The sequence below is a fragment of the Canis lupus genome, chromosome 13 (genome assembly GCF_011100685.1).
Source record: "Canis lupus familiaris isolate Mischka breed German Shepherd chromosome 13, alternate assembly UU_Cfam_GSD_1.0, whole genome shotgun sequence".
Classification (NCBI taxonomy): domain Eukaryota; kingdom Metazoa; phylum Chordata; class Mammalia; order Carnivora; family Canidae; genus Canis; species Canis lupus.
In genome coordinates this window covers 4,204,398-4,226,707 of record NC_049234.1, presented here as the reverse complement: position 1 = coordinate 4,226,707, position 22,310 = coordinate 4,204,398, and the positions used below count along the sequence as shown (strand labels likewise).

At 40.0% G+C, this 22,310-nt stretch overlaps 2 pseudogenes; one reads left to right on the top strand and one right to left on the bottom strand.

Moving 5' to 3' along the window:
• Positions 1–2,618: 2,618 nt before the first annotated feature.
• On the bottom strand, positions 2,619–3,107 carry LOC481990 (annotated as a pseudogene).
• Positions 3,108–4,833: 1,726 nt separating this feature from the next.
• Positions 4,834–6,999, top strand: LOC100684172 (annotated as a pseudogene).
• Positions 7,000–22,310: the final 15,311 nt, after the last annotated feature.

Sequence of the window (22,310 nt, the reverse complement as noted above, 5' to 3'; positions counted from 1 at the left end):
TGATCTCCCTGGTAATCGCTGCCTTACCCCTTAAAGGGCAGATTTAATGCTGGGAATCTCTACTTTCAGTAGCTGAGATGGTTTTGCAGAGATTTTTGTTACCCTTAGACCACACCTGGAAAGGTATCAGTTACTATTTTGTATGACTGGAGGTGTCCAACACATGGAACATATTCATGCTAATTAATATATAATTCCCTAGCCATAGTCCCAACCTGGCTGACCTCAGAATTACCCAGGAAACTACAAAAATATGTGTTCTGAAAAAATACCTACAACACAGAAAGTAAAGACATACTTGTTTTCTTAATATAGAAAGAGTTTTAACAAATCAATAACAAAAATAATAAATTGATAGAAAAAAGGACAAAAGTATGATTAGGGAGATCATACACCTACAAAAACTCTAATATTAACATGAAAATACAATTGCTATTATTCATAAAGGATGAACATCGAGTTACTATTTTTCACATATCAGACTGGCAAAGATAAAAATGTTTAACAACATTAACAATTTATTACCAAGAATGTGAAGAAAAATTCTTACACATTGTTGGTGGGAGTACATGTTACCATAACCTTTTTGGACAACAGTTTGTCAATCTATGAAAATCTTACAGGCATATACCTTTTGGCCCAATGTTTCACTGCTCCTAGTTCAGCATAGTGATGCCTTAACACATGAATGAAAATGTATATACAGGATGTTCCTAGCAGCATTGCTTGTGATGGCAAAATGCAGAGGCAATCTAAATGGTCATCAATAAACAGTGGGTGAAATAAAGTATGTCATGGCCATTCATCGAAGCTCTCTGCCACTATAGAAGATGATGATGTTGATCTGTGATCATGTAACAATTTCCAAGATGTTTTGTTAGGTGAAAACAGTAAGATGCATTAATGTGTTGTAGCATACTGTCATTGCTGTAAAAATATGGGTGATTTATACTGTATACATATATGCATATTCAGAAATAAGTGTAGATTATTTCTGAAAAGATTTGTAAGAAACTGGTGATAGTTCTTCCCTAATATCTATTAGGGAAGAAAACTGATAGACTCTCACTATATATATATATATACACACACACATACACACACACACCCTTTGCATTGTTTGAATTTATTTTTACTATAAGCATGTTCTGTTTCATTTAATTAAAAATAAATATTCTCAAGCTCCCTCCCTAGACCAACTGGATTTTAGTTTCTGAGGTTGGGAGGCAGGAATTTATATTTTGAAAAAGAACTCTGGGTGGCTCAGTGGTTGGGTGCCTGCCTTTGGTTCAGGTCATGATCCTGGGATCCAGGATTAAGTTCCACATCGGGCTCCCTACGGGGAGCCTGCTTCCCCCAATGCCTGTCTTTGCCTTTCTCTCTCTCTCTCTCAATGTGTGTCTCTCATGAATAAATAAATAAATCTCTTTAAAAAAAAAAAAAGAACTCTGCTGAGAGAAATAGCTGATTTAGAGTTGGAAACACAAGATGAGCTTGTAGCATCTTGTTAAGATGCTCAAAATGCAAAATGCATGTCAAAGGGACACAGAACTCAATCTGAAAAAGCTTCCAAGGACCAAAGCTGGAAAATCTGAGCATAAAATGCATAGCATACTATTAGATTATAACCTAGAATGTAAAAAAAAAAATACTGGTATACATGAATGATTAAATAAATTAATTAAATAAATGGGGAAGAAGAGATACACCTCCCTTACAAAAGAATTTCAAGAATTCCAAATAATTTATGTAGATACTCTCCACTCCAGGAAGTGAAGCTGAATTCCCACCTCCCCCTTGGTTGTGGGTTGTGCTTTGTGGCTCCAAAGAGTACAGTGTTGGAGTAGAGGAGTACTTACAGTGGAGAGACTAGCAAACACTCTGTTGGCCCAGTGATCAAGGTTAGCATCAACAGTGATAAATCTTGTTGAGAGTAGTACCTATGATAAAATGTGATAAGAAGGATACTTCCTCTGTGGTATTCTTCCCCCAATCTATAACCCTGGTATAACTAGGGGAAAAATATCAAACAAACCCAAATTGAGGGCATTCTACAAGATACCTGGCCAAGACTTTTCAAAGCTATCAAGGTCATAAAAACAAACAAACAAAATAACAACAACAACAACAACAAAAAAGAAACACTAAGAATCTATCATAGACCAGAGGAGACTATAAAACACAATGACTAAATGTAATGTGGTATCCTGGATAGGATCCCAGAACAGGAAAAGGATATTGATGGGAAAACTAGTGAAATCCACATAAAGTATAGAATTAAGTTAATAATTAAAAGCAAAAACAAATATCCAGACAGTTCCTATTTAGCCAGCTTGGCTCCAGGCTGCCATTAAGCAACTTTAGAATCACATCAATAGAGTGGAAGTTCTCAAACTTTGGTATGCTGTAGAATCACCCTGGGAGTCTGTTAGCACTCTAGATCCTACCATAGAAATTCTAACTGGGTTCATAGTGGGCTTAAGATATACATTTTTTTTTTGACAGATCCTGCCGCAGGTCTATTTGTACAAATAGCACAGAAAGACACCAGGCCCATGCAGACAGAAGCCCAGGGGTCATACCAGTCCTTCCGTCCTCACATTGGCAGGCAGAAGGCTCTACACTGGAGCCTTTGTGGGGTCCTGGGCACCTTTGGGAACCTGAGCTGTAGGAGTAGGAGCAGGAGCTGGAGCCGGGATCGCAGCTGCAGCCTGGGCCTTGGTTTGAGCCTTGGCCTTGGCCTTTAGCCAGCAGAGCCTGAGACCTTTGGCAATGCGGGCACGAACATGGTTCCCGAGCTTGGGGTGAGCGATGTAGGCAAGTCAATTGAGTTTGCTGCTGCCGCCCTTTGGGATCTTGGGCTTAACCTCCTTGGGCTTGACAAGGGCCTTGATAGCCTCGGCACATGCATTCATGGCCTTGGCATTGTTGGCCTGCATCTTCTTCAGACCCTTCTTGTTGTGCTTCTTGGCAAAGTACATGTTCCTCAGGAGCTTGGGGTCTACCCTCTTAAGAGATTCATATTTTTGTGACTGGGGTTTCTTGATGCCATTTCTGTGCCATTTTCGTGACTGGTTGTGTATAGTATGGTTCTTGGATTTGGCCATGTCTGCACCAAAGCCCACGGCTCCTCAAGCACCTCTGATATACATTTTTTTTAAAACAAGTGCCAAGTTTATTCGTTCAACAGTTTTTGCCTTTGAAGTATTCATTGTGACATCCTTGAGATTCTTTGCTACCTTTGTGCTTTACCACACAACTGTAACCAACCACTCTAGGATTTTCCCTCTGTTAGTTTTACAAAGGTCTGCTCTTCCCCTAGTTTCTTATTCTCATGAACCTAAATTAGGTTAATTTGTTGTTCACCATGAAGGGCCTCCACCAACTTGACATTGACACATCACAGTTAGAAGCAAGCACACAAAGCTGGGCTTGGTGCCAGGACATGGGCAGCTTCACAAATTCCATGGACCAGGCCATGGTGAATGAGGGCAGTCTTCAGCACCTCTTATAAAGCAGGATTACTGGAGTATTGCTATGGTGGTGTGTTATGGGTGAAGCCACATCTTGAATGGACCTTAGCTTCTGCCTCTGCGCAGCTTGTTGATGGCAGGAAAAGAGGAAATATGCATTTTTAATAAGCACTATTAAAAGCTTCTGAAACACTACATTTTAGGCACATTGCACTGGAAACCAAATCTGATATTCTACTCATAATTACTATGTCCATCAATAAGATGTGAGTTCAACTGGAACAAAAACCTTCTGAAGATAAAAAAGATCATGAACATCCATTCATTATGTAACATCTCTAGTCTATTTGGGACATTCAATGAGTTTCTTAATAGAATTCTTACCACCATTTGACATGTGATAAGTGTGAAATGAACAAATAATTAAAAATAAGGAATTAATAGGAAACCTCCTGACACATCCCTTCTGATCATCCTGACCTGGTATAACCAGAAGAGTTTATTTCCTATGGCACTTAATTCACTTTTAGGTCATATTCTTTTATTTTTCAATACAGACACAATGCCAACCATGAATTTGTTTGCAGAATTAGAGCCTGATATGTATATGTTCTTCTTTTAAAGATGTCCTATGCCCTCTTCAGGTTTTCCCTGCCAAGCTCCCTCTCCCTGGGACTGTTTTACCAAACCAATCCATAGCACCTCCACCCTCCCAAACACACATTCCTGCTCAAGTCTTAGCTGAAAGATCATTTCCTCATCCAGGCTCTCACATTGGTAAGGACCCCTCCAACATGGTCTGAGGGCACAAAGTCATTCTTGTAATACTACCATTACTTAAAAGAAATCTAGAATTCTTTCTTTGTGCTTCGTTGTTTTTTAAAATCTGTTGCTTGTGTTCCAGTACTATCTAGTAGAACTTTCCATGATAGCAGAAATTCTCTTTATCTGGGCTCAGGTTTTAATCCAAGAAATCTGTTGCCTGAGCCTGTGCCCTAAACCACCATGGAAAACTGCCTCTCAACAAATAATTAATTACTTCATTTGTAACTTATCTCTTCTGTTATGTGTTTCTTCCTGGATTCATTCATTTGGCTGAGGGGGCAAGAAAAATCAGAGGAAAATCTCACACAAGAGATGGCATTGGAGAAGGTTGAGAGTGGTAAAGAGGTGTTTCCTTGCAGAACAGAGAAAGGTCCTGCAGGCAGATATAACACCATGGACAAAGGTTCAGAGCTTGAAACAGCAAAGTACAGAAAGCCTCATAGTCAAAAACATTTAGTGTCTAAGGAAGACATGAATGGAACCCAACACAAAAATTTCATATAAGATAGGGGAAATTTTGATTAGAAGTTGATATTGGGAGAACGAGAGGGAAGGAGAGAAAATAGCGTCCACGGATTACAGTACCTACAGCCAAGCTGCAGCCCAGCAGGGCTACAGTGCATACACCGCCCAACCAACTCAAGGATATGCACAGACCACCGAGGCATATGGGCAGCAGAGTTATGGAACCTATGGACAGCCCACTGATGTCAGCTATACCCAGGCTCAGACCACTGCGACCTATGGGCAGACCGCCTATGCAACTTCTTATGGACAGCCTCCCGCTGGGTATACTACTCCAACTGCCCCCCAGGCATACAGTCAGCCTGTCCAGGGGTACGGCACTGGTGCTTATGATACCACCACTGCTACGGTCACTACCACCCAGGCCTCCTATGCAGCTCAGTCTGCATATGGCACTCAGCCTGCTTACCCAGCCTATGGGCAGCAGCCAGCAGCCACCGCACCTGCAAGACCACAGGATGGTAACAAACCCGCTGAGACTAGTCAACCTCAATCTAGCACAGGGGGTTACAACCAGCCCAGCCTAGGATATGGACAGAGTAACTACAGTTATCCCCAGGTACCTGGGAGCTACCCCATGCAGCCAGTCACAGCACCACCATCTTATCCTCCTACCAGCTACTCCTCTACACAGCCGACTAGTTATGATCAGAGCAGTTACTCTCAGCAGAACACCTATGGGCAGCCGAGCAGCTATGGACAGCAGAGTAGCTATGGTCAACAAAGCAGCTATGGGCAGCAGCCGCCCACTAGTTATCCCCCCCAAACTGGATCCTACAGCCAGGCGCCAAGTCAATATAGCCAACAGAGCAGCAGCTACGGGCAGCAGAGTTCATTCAGACAGGACCACCCCAGTAGCATGGGTGTTTATGGGCAGGAGTCTGGAGGATTTTCCGGACCAGGAGAGAACCGGAGCATGAGTGGCCCTGATAACCGGGGCAGGGGAAGAGGGGGATTTGATCGTGGAGGCATGAGCAGAGGTGGGCGGGGAGGAGGACGCGGTGGAATGGGTGCTGGAGAGCGAGGTGGCTTCAATAAGCCTGGTGGACCCATGGATGAAGGACCAGATCTTGATCTAGGCCCACCTGTAGATCCAGATGAAGACTCTGACAACAGTGCAATTTATGTGCAAGGCCTAAATGACAATGTGACTCTAGATGATCTTGCTGACTTTAAGCAATGTGGAGTTGTTAAGATGACAAGAGAACCGGACAACCCATGATCCATATCTACTTGGACAAGGAAACAGGAAAGCCCAAAGGTGATGCTACAGTATCCTATGAAGACCCACCAACTGCCAAGGCTGCTGTGGAGTGGTTTGAAGGAAAAGATTTTCAAGGAAGCAAACTTAAGGTTTCTCTTGTTCGGAAGAAACCTCCAATGAACAGCATGCGGGGTGGTATGCCTCCCCGTGAGGGCAGAGGGATGCCACCACCACTCCGTGGAGGTCCAGGGGGCCCAGGAGGTCCTGGGGGCCCCATAGGTCGCATGGGAGGCAGTGGAGGAGACAGAGGTGGCTTTCCCCCAAGAGGACCCCGGGGTTCCCGAGGGAACCCATCTGGAGGAGGAAACGTCCAGCACCGAGCTGGGGACTGGCAGTGCCCCAATCCGGGGTGTGGAAACCAGAACTTCGCCTGGAGAACAGAATGCAACCAGTGTAAGGCCCCAAAGCCTGAAGGCTTCCTTCCACCACCCTTCGCGCCCCCGGGGGGTGACCGTGGCAGAGGCGGCCCTGGTGGCATGCGGGGAGGACGAGGTGGCCTCATGGACCGCGGTGGTCCCGGTGGGATGTTCAGAGGTGGCCGCGGTGGAGACAGAGGGGGCTTCCGTGGTGGCCGGGGCATGGACCGAGGTGGCTTTGGCGGAGGAAGACGAGGCGGTCCTGGTGGGCCCCCTGGACCTTTGATGGAACAGATGGGAGGAAGAAGAGGCGGGCGTGGAGGACCTGGAAAACTGGATAAAGGCGAGCACCGTCAGGAGCGCAGAGACCGGCCCTACTAGATGCAGAGACCCCGCAAGGCTGCATTGACTACCAGATTTATTTTTTAAACCAGAAAATGTTTTAAATTTATAATTCCATATTTATAATGTTGGCCACAACATTATGATTATTCCTTGTCTGTACTTTAGTATTTTTCACCATTTGTGAAGAAACATTAAAACAAGTTAAATGGTAGTGTGCCGAGTTTTTTTTCCTTCTTTTAAAGATGGTTGTTTAACTAAAGACTAAACAATGGGAACCCCTCGTGAGCATGCTCAGTATCATTGTGAAGAACCAAGAGGGCCTCTAACTGTAACAATGTTCATGGTTGTGATGTTTTTTTTTTTTAAATAAAATTCCAAATGTTTATAAAAAAAAAAAAAAGAAGTTGATATTGGAAAGTGAAAAGAAAAATTATAAATATAATTTATATTGTTATATATATTTAACAGAAGTTATGTATTAGCTGTGAGTCTGTCCTAATCTCTAGAATAAACAAAATTAGTTGAGTTAGGGCTTGGGAATCTGGTTTAAGAAAAAAAAGCATGTCTAGTAGCACATTTGATGACTAAGACGTCCTTCATTTTTCTCAACTGCCTTCCTTAGTCTATGATATTCAAATGTTTCTCTTTTGACAATCCTATTATGTCCATTTTTTCCTCTTTAATTGTAAACTGGTTTAACCCTGCAAGACTCTTATTTATCAGTGTTTTCTGGTGATTCTAGCATTTCTCCAACAATTTCATGAAACCCTGCATCAGAGTTATTCCTATTATGATGGTTTTTGTGTCCCAAGCTAACCAGGGACAATTGAGTAATGATTACCATTTTAGGAATTGCCTATAGTTCAGTATGGCTGGAGTATTGAGTGTGAGGTAGGGAGCAGTGGGAAAATCTTGACATTTATCAGTTGAAGGCATTCAGCAAGTAACTGACTTCTTGACCTTCAGGTTTCTTTTCTATTTTGAGGAAGCCACTGCAAGAGTTCCAGAAAACTGCAAAAATGAAAGCATCTTCCAGGAAGATGATGGTCCCTCAGCAGACACTCTTTCTCCTCTACAATGCTTTGGCTATCCTGCATTTGGTAGCCACATTTAATTGATTAATTGATTTGTGCATGATTGGATTTTTTATCTTGTTACTATGTCAAATAAGCACAAAACCTGATAGATGAATTTATATGCTGCAGAGGGACAAAGTAAGGAAACATTTATCAATTTTTAAGACAGGGGTTCCTAAGAAGCTGGTTTCCCATTGAATACAGAGAGAAAAGCAGAACAGAAATGTGAGATATGACATATGCTGAGGATGGTATCGCTGAGTCTAAACAGAGCTGGCATCTGTAGGACATGCAAAGATTTTTTTATTACAGGGCGAAGGGATTCTGGAATCCAGCTCTTCCTGCATGTCATTCATTCTAGAGAAATAAATTAATTAGTAAATGAAAGAGGAGGATGAGCATGCCTCATTGCAGTCTTAAAATTTAATTTGTAAATAAAAATAAGAAAATGGAGCTCATCTTGGGCTCTTCAGAGAATTATTGATAAATGTGGAACTCACTGACATCTAATCTGAAATGCAATTTTTATGTCTATTGTCTTCTAAAATCATTTTTGAATTCATATTTTAACATATTTGTTTTTGGAATATTTTATTTCCCTCAAGAACAAAAGAATTCTTGGAAAAGAATTCTATGTGAAAATAGCTGAGTGGTTTGCAACCATTTACAATGGAAATTTCTGTGCAGTGGCAGTAGTCTATAATGTAACATTTTGAATGTAATTCCCATTACTTCAAAGATAGCTCAGAGACTAAATCTCAGCAAGGTTCTGAATTTCTAATGAAAAACTGAAAATCGTAATGAGATTTGTTATGAGATTAGAATTATGAAATCATGGGCAGAGGAAGAACAAATCTGAGATTTTAATCTTTGTGTTCTGTGTTCCAATCACACAGTAATAGTATCTTGAAAGAAATTTCTCATAATTTCCATGAGGTGATATTTGCAACTATTTTCCTGGAATGGGTTAATTTCTTGGAAATAAATCCCAAGGATGAATGATCATGTCTAAAGGAGAGAAATGCTAATAGGCTGTCTTAATCATATACATCCTCCTTGGGAAAATTTTAACCAAGAATTGAGCACGTAAACATTAAAGGAATATTTAAGAAAATTGATGAGAAAAACTGTTTTGGAAGAGCAAGAGCAGATGTTAACAACAGGGCACAGTGAAAATCTAAGCTTCCCAACACAAATGTTGGAAAAATTCCACTCATCCTCTGTTCCTTGCCATTTCTAATTTCCCCTTAGAAGAGTGATCTGTTAGGTTAATTTTATTAATATATAAATAAACTTTTCTAAATGAATGAGAGAAAACTCAACAGTTCAACAGAGGACATGAACATGCAGTCAAATAGAGAAAATGCTTTAAGTAGGCAATTATTAACTCAAATAAAAAATAGAACGTTGTAAAAGAAATGCAATCTTCACAACTTAGCAGCAAATAATACTTATATAGAAATAATAACCTAAATGCTGAATTTAATGCACCTGTAAGTAGCTTATTGAACAAGGTTCTTGGAAGGACTTTCTGCCATCTTATTTTTTCAGCCGCCCCTGGATAAAATATCAGACAATTTCTATAACTTTGCCAATTACTTTTAGATTATTAACAAATAGTCTCAATTGTTTTCAGGTTACCCAAAGTCCAAAGTAATCTGATGTCAGAATGTCAAGCTTTTATCCAGTTTATACTTCTCCTATCCCACAGCTTGGGCCTGATGCAGGCTTGAAATTTGCAGTGGGCAAGAAGTATGGGTAGGGATGCCAAATAAAACACAAAACGCCCAGCTAAATGTGAATTCCAGAATGCAACAAATACTTTTAGGAGAATTATGTCCCAAATATTGCATAGGATGTACTTACACTAAAAAAAAGCATTCATTGTTTATCTAAAAGTCAAATTTAACAGGGCATCCTGTACTTTTATATGCTAAATCTGTCCACCCTAGGTAGAGTGATTCCATCTTGCTCACTCTGCTGCCTCTGGCTCCTCTAGAGTTAGATATAGACATGGAAGGGATAGAAAGGAGAGGAAGGAAAGCTTCTGGCCTGCAGGATTGTCATCCCTAATGGGTACCTTCCTCATATGTCTTAAGTCCAAAGCTGACCCACAGAGCACCCTCATGGACGTGTTTCAGCTAGAAAGTGCCTCATTTGGCTGACCACTGACAACTGTCCAGTTGGCACCTGACTTCTGGTTGTCCCCTCTTTATTGGAGTCATCTTTTATCCTTCCATATGGTACTATTAGGTGGGAAACTTGTGAAAGCCACCTATTGGTAGCTCTCCTCCACAGAATTCAGTCTGGCCTACAGAAAACCACATCCTTGCCCCACCAATCCCCAGAAATGCTGGCCAACCTTGACTCTTTGTGGTGCTATCAGGAAGGCTGCTTCAGCCAGCTTCCGGCCTGCTGACTTTTTTTGAATTGTCAAGTCACCAAGTATTTTCCTGCCCCCTCAAAATTCAGGGGACACCTATCATTATCTCTGAAGATCCTCTTGAAATCCCCTTTATTAAGTTTAGGATGAGCGAGAGGAGTCTTCCCGTCCTGCCTTGGGGATGTGGTGGAAAACAACACCGCTAACTCTGTCCAAAACAATCCTCAACATAGACCACCTCAACCCCCTAGTTGATTCTTTTTCTTTTTTTAAAAAAAGATTTTATCTATAAGTAATCTCTATACCCAACATGGGGTTCAAACTCATGATTGCAGTTTCAAGAGTTCCATGCTCTACCGACTGAGCCAGCTAGGCACCACCCTCCCCCCACCACTTAGTTAATTCTTGAGATTGCAGAGAGTTAGTGGCTAAAGCTGGAAGAATCACTTTGGGGCCACCTGATTTGCAAACCTTGCATGGATTGCCTAGAGTCTCTGTTTAGAATATGGGGCTCTTTGTTCCTATTATTCTCCTCTTTGGAGTCTTAGTTCAGTCTCAGAGACTTAAAAAATCTATTTGAACAATCTATTACATAACTAAAAATGATTACATAATCATATTGTGAAGATAACGAGAGGGTGTGTGTGTTTGTGTGTAGAGATAGGGGTTGTTATAAATTAAAATCCTTATTTATCATAACAGGAAGACAGAAGAGAGAGTCTCTGACTGATAAATCAAGAAGTAACAGCATAAGCACATTACTTAGAAATATGGAGATAAATACCAGAAGGAAGATCTGAGTGATTCAAAATGTTTGCCTTTGGGGAGTGAGCCTGGGGGTTTGAAAATGAGTAAAGAAAGGTACTATTATTTTTCATTATAAGCCTTTAAGTACTAATTTTTTAGACAACACGATGGGCTTGATAATAAATATTTAAATGATAAATTTTGCTCAAACCACAGGAAAACATGTGCAGTCAATATAAAGCATGAGGCAGATTTATATAATAATGACAGCTAATATTTATATAGTATTTGATGAGTATCAAGCATAGTCGAAATTCTGGGCAAATATTAACTTATTTTGATCATGTGAGTTTATTTGCTAGGACCACCATAACAAAGTACCACAAACTACGTGGCTAGAGCAATGGCAATTTATTTTGTCATTATTCTGCAGGGTACAAGTCAGAGATCAAGGTGTCAGCAGGGTTCTGCTCCACCTGAAACCTATAGGGAAGGTCCTTCCTGTTCTCTTCCAGCTTCTGGTGGCTCCAGACATTCCTTGGTTTGTGGCAGCATCACTGTCATCTTCACATGGCTTTCTCTCTGTGCATGTCTGTGTCCAAATTTTTCCTTGTAAGATCATCCTTTTAGATGAGAGCCTACTCATGACCTCATTGTAGCTTGATTATCTCTCAAAATACCTCATATTCTGAGGTACTAAGAATTAGGGCTTCAACAGATCCTTTATTGGGGAGACACAATTCAACCCATAGCACCATGCAGAAGTCCAATGAGGTAGGTACCATTTTGCAGATGAGGAAATGGGAGCACAGAGTGGTTAGGTAATTTGGTCAAGAACATATGGCTAATTGACAGTGAATTTAAACCCAGGAGGTCTGACTCCCAAATCCTGCACTCTTAGCCACTAGGCCACACTTGCTATATTAAAGGCACAATGCAAGGCAAGAGCAGTGTGTACAGCGTGCTGGCATTTGTGTGAACAAAATTGGGGATGACTAGGGCCATCTGGGTGGCTCAGTTGGTCAAGCATCTGCCTTTGGCTTGGGTCATGATCTCAGGATCCTGGCGTCAAGCCCCACACCTGGTTCCCTGCTCAGTGGAGAGTCTGCTTCTCCCTCTCACTCTACCCCCCGTCCCTCCCCCGCTCTTCTCTCGTGTTCCATGCTCTCTCTTCTCAAATAAAATAAAATAAAATAAAAGTTTAAAAAACTGAGGATGACTGTTACATACATGCTTCCATGTGCACAGTACATATTTGGAAGAGTGCCTAAGAGACTGATGGCAATATCAATCCTGGGAGGAGAATTTGGGACATCGAACTGAAATTTTTCTTTTATATATATATATATATAATTTTTTTAACACTCTGAAGTTTTAGGGGGTTGTTTATTTACCATTGATAGAAATTAATGTAAAATATCAAAAAATAAATAAAATAAAATATTTATTTGGGGGGCATCTGGGTGGCTCAGTAGTTGAGTGTCTGCCTGGGGCTCAGTGTGTGATCCCGGGGTCCTGGGATGGAGTCCTGCATTGGGCTCCCTGCAAGGAGTCTGCTTCTCTCTCTGCCTATGTCTCTGCCTCTCTCTCTCTCTGTGTCTCTCATGAATAAATGAATAAAATCTTTAAAATAAATAAAAAATAAAATATTTTTTATTCACTTGTTTTTAAAGATTTATTTCAGAGAGAAAATGCTCATAAGTGTGAGAAGGGGCAGAGGGAGAGGGAAAGAGAGAGAAGCAGACTTCTTGCTGAGCTTGGGCCTGATGCAGGGCTCTATCTCATGACCAGAAATCACAACCAGAGATCACTACCTGAGCTGGAACCTAGAGTCAGACACTCAACTGACTGAGCCACCCAGGCGCTCCTAGTTTAACATATTTAAATTAAAAATGAAAGCAAGAGGAATGCCCTTTCACTAAGGCCATCCTCCCAGACTATAGAGCTGATAATATGATATTGGATAATATTTTATGCAAGTGTATAAGGAATCTGGTGAGAAATGATCTAAGTAAGCATTAGTTCCCAGACAACCTCTTTAAGAAAGACCGTTGCTTTAGCTTTTTTTTCTTTTTAAGATTTTATTTATTTATTCATGATAGACATAGAGAGAGAGGCAGAGACACAGGCAGAGGGAGAAGTAGGCTCCATGCCAGGAGCCTGACGCGGGACTCGATCCCGGGACTCCAGGATCACGCCCTGGGCCAAAGGCGGGCGCTGAACTGCTGAGCCACCCAGGGATCCCCCAAGACCATTGCTTTAAAGGACTGTTTTGGTGGCTGTAGAACTTTGGGTAGAACTTTGGATAATGAACTATTGTGCAGCCATTATACTTTACATTTACATAGCATTTTTTAAATGATAATAAGAGATACACTTTCAAATATTAGGTGAACTTGTATAGATAGATATTTGTCTCTCTTTAAAAACAATACTAAGTAGAAAAAAACAAAACCAAAAACAAACAAACAAACCCAAAAACCCAATGCTAAGCAGAAAAAGCTGGAAGGAAATAGACCTAAATATTAACCATGGTTATTTTGGGAGAGGATGAAAGAATCATGGATGATGTTTATTCTCTTTTTTGTACCTTTTCTCGTTTCATTTAAGTCTAAAGATAGAATTTAAAACCTTTCTTAAAATGTGCTAGAAGTGCTTCTGATGAGCTGGTGTCATTCCTCCATCGACCAACACCAATTGCCCTGAGGAGATCATAATGACAAGATGAGTATGTCTGCCTCACAGGTTTCTCTTCTTCAAAAGTCAGCCTAGAAATCTATTTCTCCATGTAAGCACATCCACTCAAACTACCTCTTTCCTAGCTTGATTCCCCCGCAAGATTTTTGAAAAAAGGGGTACCAGAGGTGTGAGGGTATTCTGCAGGGCATCAGCCACCACACTAGAATTATTCAACTGGCCACAGGATATAACTATGTCCCACAGCCCCAGCCCCAGCTGACCAGCAGTGGGGCCAGCTCTTAGGCAGTAGCACTGCACAACTCAAGCTTTTATCCACATAGACTGTTGAGAATAGTGTGTCCCAAGGTGGTGCATGGGAGTAGCCCTCATCTTAAAATTTAGATAGTTTTCTGAAGAGATTCAGATTTCTTCCCTCACTAGCCCATCCCATAACACCGTACTTCTGAAATAACGTAACCCATGACAATTCTCAGCTTAGCTTTACCACCCACGGTATGTGTGTGCGTGGTGGATTTCCCTGGTTCCAGCTGGCACATGACTCAGATACAGTTACACCATCATCAGCCCAGAGCCCATCTAATTGTCCAGAGAGCTGGGGATGAGGCTCTCTGGTCTGAGTCGCTAGCCAGCAGTACTTCTGGGATTGCATTCTAGAAAGGATTTTTGTGGTGTGCTCCAGGATGGTCACGTTAAACATCAAACTAAAATAAGACCTGCTATGAAGTAAGGCAAGAGTCCTTCAGGGCCTGAAAACACTCTGACCTGGAGTCCTCTCTTCTGATCAGGCTGGGATGGTCCCATCAGCATTAATCACTCTAACACCCAGAGGGATGTACATAACATTGTGAAGCATGTAAAGAGCTGCTGAAGGGCAGCCTGGTTGGCCCAGCGGTTTAGCGCCGCCTTCAGCCCAGGGTGTGATCCTGGGGACCTGGGATCTAGTCCCGTGTGGAGCTCCTGGCATGGAGCCTGCTTCTCCCTCTGCCTGTGTCTCTGCCTCTGTGTGTGTGTCTCTCATGAATAAATAAATAAAATATATATATATTTTTTAATAAATAAAATCTTTTTTAAAAAAAGAGCTGTGACATCCAGGTCATGTGATAAAGTGGAAAAAGTAAAATACAGAAAAATACTGTGTGTTTGATCCTACTTATGCCATGATAACTATAAATCAATATAGTCATAAACATATAAATATATGAAGAGATGTTTGGAGAAAGGTCACTTAAATATTATCAGTGGTTATCTCTGGGTGGTAGAATTTGGTGCATTTTTTAATTTTAAAAAGTGTAATTCTCAGTCTTAAAAAACTTAAAAAAAAAAAAGAAAAAACCATGAGCAGGGGTGCGGTGCCTGGGTGGCACAGTCAGTTAAGCATCTGACTCTTGGTTTCCACTCAGGTCATGATCTCAGGGTCATGATCTCAGGATCTTAATCTCAGGGTTGGAAGATCCAACCCTAAGTTGGGCTCTGTGCTCAGCGTGTAGTCTGCTTCAGATTCTCTCTCCCTCTACCACTGCCTCTCCTGCTTGTGCTTACTCTCTCTCAAATACATCTTTTAAATATATATATATATAAAAACCATAAGCATGCATCTTTTTTATAGACTCAAACAGAAACATTATCTTTCTAAAGAACAATTACACCCATCTCTTTTGACATGGGTATATCCTGAGGCAAGTTAGCTAACTTCCCTTTACCTTGGTTTCCTCCATTATAAAATGGAGATGATAAGTTTCTACTTCATGAGACTGTGAGGATGAAATGTGTTAATGTATGTAAAGTACCTAGTACAGTACTGAAAATACTGAAATGCTCAATGCTCTTATTTTGGTGGTGATGGTGGTTGGTGTTAGTTTTATTATAACCCCACCTTATGCAACAACGTCTGCCAGACAGGAACTACTTAGAACAGAAAAGACAAATTATTTTTGCAAGGCCATGAAATAAATTAGTGATAGTTGGAAAGAAAAATGTAAGTATGTGGATACATTTCCATGGAGAGCCAAGAGGTCTAATATTTTAGAATAACTGATGTTTAGTTTGCTGGTACAACTAAATATCAGGTGGTGAAGAAACTTCAGTCTGGCAAGTTTCTAAGCAAAACTTTCCAGGAAAAATACAGTTATTTTTAGATTGATGAACTTCAAAGAAATGTATGAAGGTCATAATGAGATGAAAACTTGTATGTGAATGCCTTTACAGCACAGACCACCTGCACCTACTCAGCCTGGTTCAGCAACAAAGAACCCTTAGGAATCTGGGAGGGAAGGTGGACCAGGGTTGGGTATATTAACCCCTTCAGTTTTTACTTGCAGTGAGGGGGTCTTTGCCAGGTGGGTATGCATATGTTGTAAAAGGCCCAGAAAGCTAGTGGTTTGTCAGTGTACATAGTTGAGGACACCAGGCTCTCCACGTGGTTGAGCCCCCAGAGCCTAACACTGAAATACTTTGAAGCTCTCCCTAATTCATTTCCTGGCTCAGATCAGATGCCTCTGGCTCAGCTTCCTAGTGGTGAGGGCACCTAGACTTGAATCCCTGGTCCAGATTCTTTTTCTGATGACGGCTGATGGAGGATGTGGCAGCAAAGGTATGTCATCATTCAAGCTGATTTGAACCAGAGACCCAGGTGAAGAAACTAGTGTGTGTCTTTATCACTGCCAACGATAAACTCCTGAACAAAGCCACCTGCCTGTAAAGGGTGTACAACAACAAAGATCCATTATCATTCCACTTAGAGGAATTCTGTGCTTAAAATTCCACAGTAAATGTAAGCACTTTTCGCTATCAATGTCATGGCTGAAAAGAGGAATTACTGTCAGCAACATAAATAGATAATGTTTATGAACCCAGCCACAAGAAGGCTTCCTTCTGGCAGATGAATTGCTTTGTCACCCTATGTCACCCCATGACAAAAGTAAGATATCAGCACCACTGGTGGAAAACAGACAAATGCAGACTTTTTACAAGGAGGAATAAAAAACCTATCTTCATAAACATGTATCAATTCTTTTAAAATAAAGACTAAATACAAATACGTAGAAATAATATTTAGCTTACTGACCTACATGTTGTACATTCAAAGTTACCTCATTTTGTTTATTTACACCATACTGAGGGTGGAAGGGATGACTTTGGAAATTATTTGGAGCCTGGTCTAATATAGACCATGGGGAAAAAGCCTCAAGCCTCCACCTCCATTAGAAATGCAGAAATTATTTTGATCTTAAAGGGCTTTAGAGAAGTTATACCAATGACCACCTGGGTCAATAAAAAATAAAAATAAAAATAAATCATTATTGATCTGAGACACAACTTCTTGGGGTGGTTTCCAAGATAAACAAGTTGCAAAGTGTTTGTCAGTATTTGTTGGCTCCTGAGCTGAATCCCAAGACTCTGGAATAAGATGGTCCTCTAATTGCTGAACTATAAAATCAAAACACAGTGGATTGAAGTGGAAATCTTCAGAGAGAATGCTATCCAGGTGGGGCTTGCATGGAAGGAAATACAAGCATTGCCCAGCCATGGTACACTGTGTAGGGAACTAAGAAATCTTAGTCAACAGCTTTTGAATCTTGTTTGTTTGCCTAGGAAGGCCATTCCCCATGTAGAGATAGAAGCAGGAGATTGTCACCAGGTGGCCACAAATGTTCAGATTCCAAGGCAAGAACCTCCCTATTGTGAGCTGGATGTATCATGCTGTGTGTACCTGATACCATTAAACATTCAATGAATCCCACTTCTCTTATTCTCTTTCTAAGTTTATGAGCAGTCTCTTGATTACTCTGGCTTCCCATGTCACTGTCCCTGCAGAGGAATTTTGTATGGAGAATATGGGTACCATGTATTCCCATCATAATGATTATCTTTTATGTGGTAAATGAATTTAATTGTTACTCAGTTTAAGATTTGGCTTCCCAGGGGTGTCTGGGTGTTTCAGTCAGTTGAGCTGCTGCCTTTGGTTTAGGTCATGATCCCAGGGTCCTGGGATAGAGCCCAGCATTGGGCTCCCTGCCCTGTGAAGAGTCTGCTTCTCCCTCTCCTTTTGTCCCTCTCCCTGCTCATGTGCTCGAGTGCACACGTGCTCCCTCTCTCTAATAAATAAATAAAATCTTTATTAAAAAAAATTTTGACTTCCCATACAAGTTGACTACAGAGAGAAAATGGGCTGCTCACGGCCACGTAGGTATTCCAGTCTATAGTCTCCTTTACATTTTGATTTTGTAGGCCTAAGTCTCAACGGGCACACGTTTTTTTTTTTTTTCTTGGTTCTTAGAGAACACCATCTTTGTAGCCTCAAAGCACTGATGAAAGCATGTATGGAACACCCCTTTCAGTGCATTGGTGTTTTGGTTTTATATCCAATCTCATATGCCTAGAGAAGGTGAGCATAATGAAACTAGGTTTCTAAGCCCATAAGACCAAGGACCACCCAGCAGACCATGGAAAATTCCCAAAGGTAACGGGTGTCACCTGAGGCCTCCTGGGAATCAGTCTGACTGCCTTCCCTGGAAAAGCCCACTCGCTTGTTTCTAAGTGGGCAGATCATGTCCCTCTTCCTTTCCTACATAAATCTCAGATCATAGATCTGCTTACCGGTTGTATGGGATTATTTGAGATAAACTAGTAAAAAGTTAAGGAATAGTTATTCAAAACCATTGAATTTGGCTTTTGGATAATTGACCTGAAGCTGTTCTTATTGTCAATAATTAGCCATAAGGACCAAATGCTTGTGAAGACCACCCTTAGATCATGGTAAATCCACATGTGTAGTCTGCATACAAGAGAATGTTTGTGTTTCTTTTTACCATAACAGGAAATTAGGCATCCAGCTGACCCAAATGTAGTGAAAATATTGTGATCTAGATTAGGTCTAAGGCTAAAGGAGGGGAGGCCAAAACAAATCCAGTTTTATACCATTAGTGATTATTAACTGATCTATCAAGAGACGTTTCCTATTCTGACTCTCACGGTGGTTTATACTGTGGGTTCTTATGAGCATCAACTGGTCAGGGGTCATACAACTTAGCCCAGACCCATTTGAAGTCCATAAAGTCACAGCCCAAGGAAAAGCCTATAAAGACCCACCATTTTTGTTGTCATGGACAGACTTCTATTCAAGGTAGCAAAGAATCTAATAGTGACTTATAGTGGAACAGTTATATCTAAAACCCCTCCCTGGCTTATGTTAAGCACTGGCCTGCAAACCTGGACTCATATTTTATACATAAAAACTAGCCACCTTTTACCTGGAACATCTAATAAGTTAATAGATCTGTTATCAGCCAAAGAAAATAGTTTTCCATTTTTTTAAAGGAAGCTTTTTGTTTTGAGATAGATAATGTAGAGAGATTCTCTGTCCCTTGACCCAGTTTCCCCCAGTGGTAACATGCTGTAAAACTGTAGAACAAGATCACAACCTAGATAGCGACATATACAGTCAAGACATAAAACATTTTCATCACCCCAGAGATTATCATGAGGCCTATCTATAGCCACACCCAGTTCCCTCCCACTCCCATCACTCCTTGACCCCTGACGGCCATTAATTTATTCTCCATTTCAATAATTGTGTCATTTTGAAAGTGTTATGTAAATGGAATAACGGCTTTTTTTATTCAACATAATCTGCAGATTTATCTAGGTCTCACCTAGCAATAGTTGGTTCCTTTTTTATTGCTGAGAAATATTCCATGGTATGATGTACCACAATTTGTTTGGCTATTCATCCCTTGAAGGACAAATGGGTTTGTTTCCAATATTTGGCTGTTATGAACAAAGCTGTTATAAATATTTGTATACAGGATTTTGTATGAACATAGTTTTCATTTATCTGCGGTAAATGCCCAGGAGTGCAACTCCTGGCTTCTACGGTAGTTGTATGTTTCATTTTTTTAAATAAACTGCCAAAGCGTTCTCTAGAGTGACTGTAGCATTTTGCATTCCCACCAACAATATGTGAGTGACCCAATTTCCCCACATTTTTGCCAGTGTTTGATATGGTCACTTTTTTATTAGACATTTTGATGCATATTAGTGATAGCTCATTGTGGTTTTGACTTGGATTTCTCTAAAGGATAATGATGTTGAACATCTTCTCAGGTACTTATTTGCCATTTGTATATCCTCTTTAGTGAAATATCTCTTCATACCCTAAGCTCATTTTCTAATTGGATTGTTTGGGTTTTCTTTACTGTTGAGTTTGGAATTCTTTATATATTCTGAAAAATAACTGGTGCTTCGTCAAATAAGTGGTTTGTAAATATTTTCTCCCAGCCTGCAGCTTGTCTTTTAATCCCCTGAACAGGATATTTTGTTGAGCAAAAAGTCTAATTTTGATGTCCAATTTATTATTTATTTTTAGAGAAAGAGAGCACATGTGCAAGCAAGGGTGGGAGGCAGAAGGAGAGGGAGAGAATCTTAAGCAGCCTTGGTGCTGAGCACAGAATCTGGGGACTCAATCTCTTGACCCTGAGATCATGATCTAATTTGAAATCGAATGGGGTGCTTAAACAACTGAGCCACCCAGCCGCTCCTTAATGTCCAATTTATTAATTTTTCTTTGTATGGATCTTGGTTTTGGAGTCAGGACTAAGTACTCTTATCTTGTTTTAATTCTGAAGATTTTTCTCCTGTTGTTATTCTATAAGTTTTATAGTTTTACATTTAACATTTAAATCTGTGATCCAGGGATCCCTGGGTGGCGCAGCGGTTTGGCGCCTGCCTTTGGCCCAGGGCGCGATCCTGGAGACCCGGGATCGAATCCCACGTCAGGCTCCCGGTGCATGGAGCCTGCTTCTCCCTCTGCCTGTGTCTCTGCCTCTCTCTCTCTCTCTGTGTGTGACTGTCATAAATAAAATTAAAAAAAAAATAAATAAATCTGTGATCCATTTTGAGTAATTATAAGGCGTAATACTTAGTTTGAGGCATTTTTTTCCCTTATGGTGTCCAATCATTCTAGCACCGTTTGTTAAAAATATATCTTTCTTCCATTGAATTTTTTCCCCACTTTTGTCACAATAAATTGGACATATTTGTCTGGCTCTATTTTTTAGTTCTCTAGTTTGTTCTGTTGATCTAAGTCTTTTCCTCTGCAATGCTTCACAGTTTTGATTACTGTTGTTATATAGTAAGTCTCGAAATTGAATAGACTGATTTTTCTCACTTCATTCTTCTTTATCAAAATGGCTTTAGCTATTTTAGTTCCTCTATCTTTCTATAAAAATTTGTATAATACTCTAGTGATGTCTATAAAGTCTTTTTGGGATTCTTATAGGAATTGCATTAAGCCTATATATCAATTTGTTGAAAATTGATAATGTTAATAAGTTGAGCTTTCCAATCAATGAATACAATATGTCTCTGCTTATTAGATTTTCTTTGATTTTTTCATTAGCATTTTGTAGTTTTCAGCTTTCAAGTTCTATACGTTTTTTTAGATTGATAACCTAAGAATTTCATTTTTTGAGTGATTTTAAATTGTACTATGTTTTTAAATTTTGGTGTTCAGACATTGATTACTCGTATATAGAAATACAATTGATCTTTAAACATTTAGCTTGCATCTAGAAACCTCAATGAACTCATTTATTATTTCTAGGGATTTTAGGGGGTGGCAGGGATAATTCCTCAGGATTTTCTGTATAGACAATCATGTTATTTACAAATAGGGACAGTTTTATTTCCTCTTTTTCAATCTGTATGCCTTTTTCCTTTTCTTGCCTTGTTATCCTAGCTAAAACTTCCAGAATTATGTTGAGTAAGAGTGGTGAAACAGAAGTCCTTGCCTTGTTTTCTGTCTTAGAGGAAAAGTACTCAGCCTTTCACTATTAAGTACAGTGTAAACTGTAAGTATTTTATTGATGTTCTTCATCATTTTGAGAAAGATCCTCTCTATTCCTGTTTTTTTTTTTCTGAGTGTTTTTATCATGAATGGGTGTTGAACTTTGCCAAATGCTTTTCTTTTTTTCATGAAGTAATAGGATCATGTGGTTTTTCTTCTTCAGCCCATTAATATAGTAGATTACATTGATTGATTTTTGAACATTAAACCAACCTTGCACTCCTAGTATAATCCCATTTGACCATGGTGTATAATTATATTTATATATAGCTGCATTCTCTTTGTTAATATTTTGTTAAGTACTTTAGTGACTCCATTTATGAAGAATATTGAAGTAGTTTTTCCCTGTTTTTGTACTGACTTTGTCTAGTTTTGTACATACAGTCTCCAATTAATGATGATTCAACTTAGGATTTTTCAGCTTTACAATGATGCAAAGTGATAAACATCCAGTAGAAACTGTACTTTGAATTTTGAATTTTACTCTTTTCCTGGGCTAGCAGTATATGGTATAATATTGTCTCATGATGCTGGGCTGCAGTAGCAAGCCACAGCTCCCAGTTAGCTGTGTGATTGCAAGGGTAAACAACCAATATACTTTCAACCATTTTGCACCCATACAATCATTCTATTTTTCACTTTCTGTATTCAATAAATTACATGAGATATCTAATTCTTTATCTTTGTGTTAGATAATTTTGCCCAATTGTAGGCTAATGTTAGTATTCTGAACACATTTAAAGTAGTTAGCTTTAAAAAAAAAAAAAGGAACA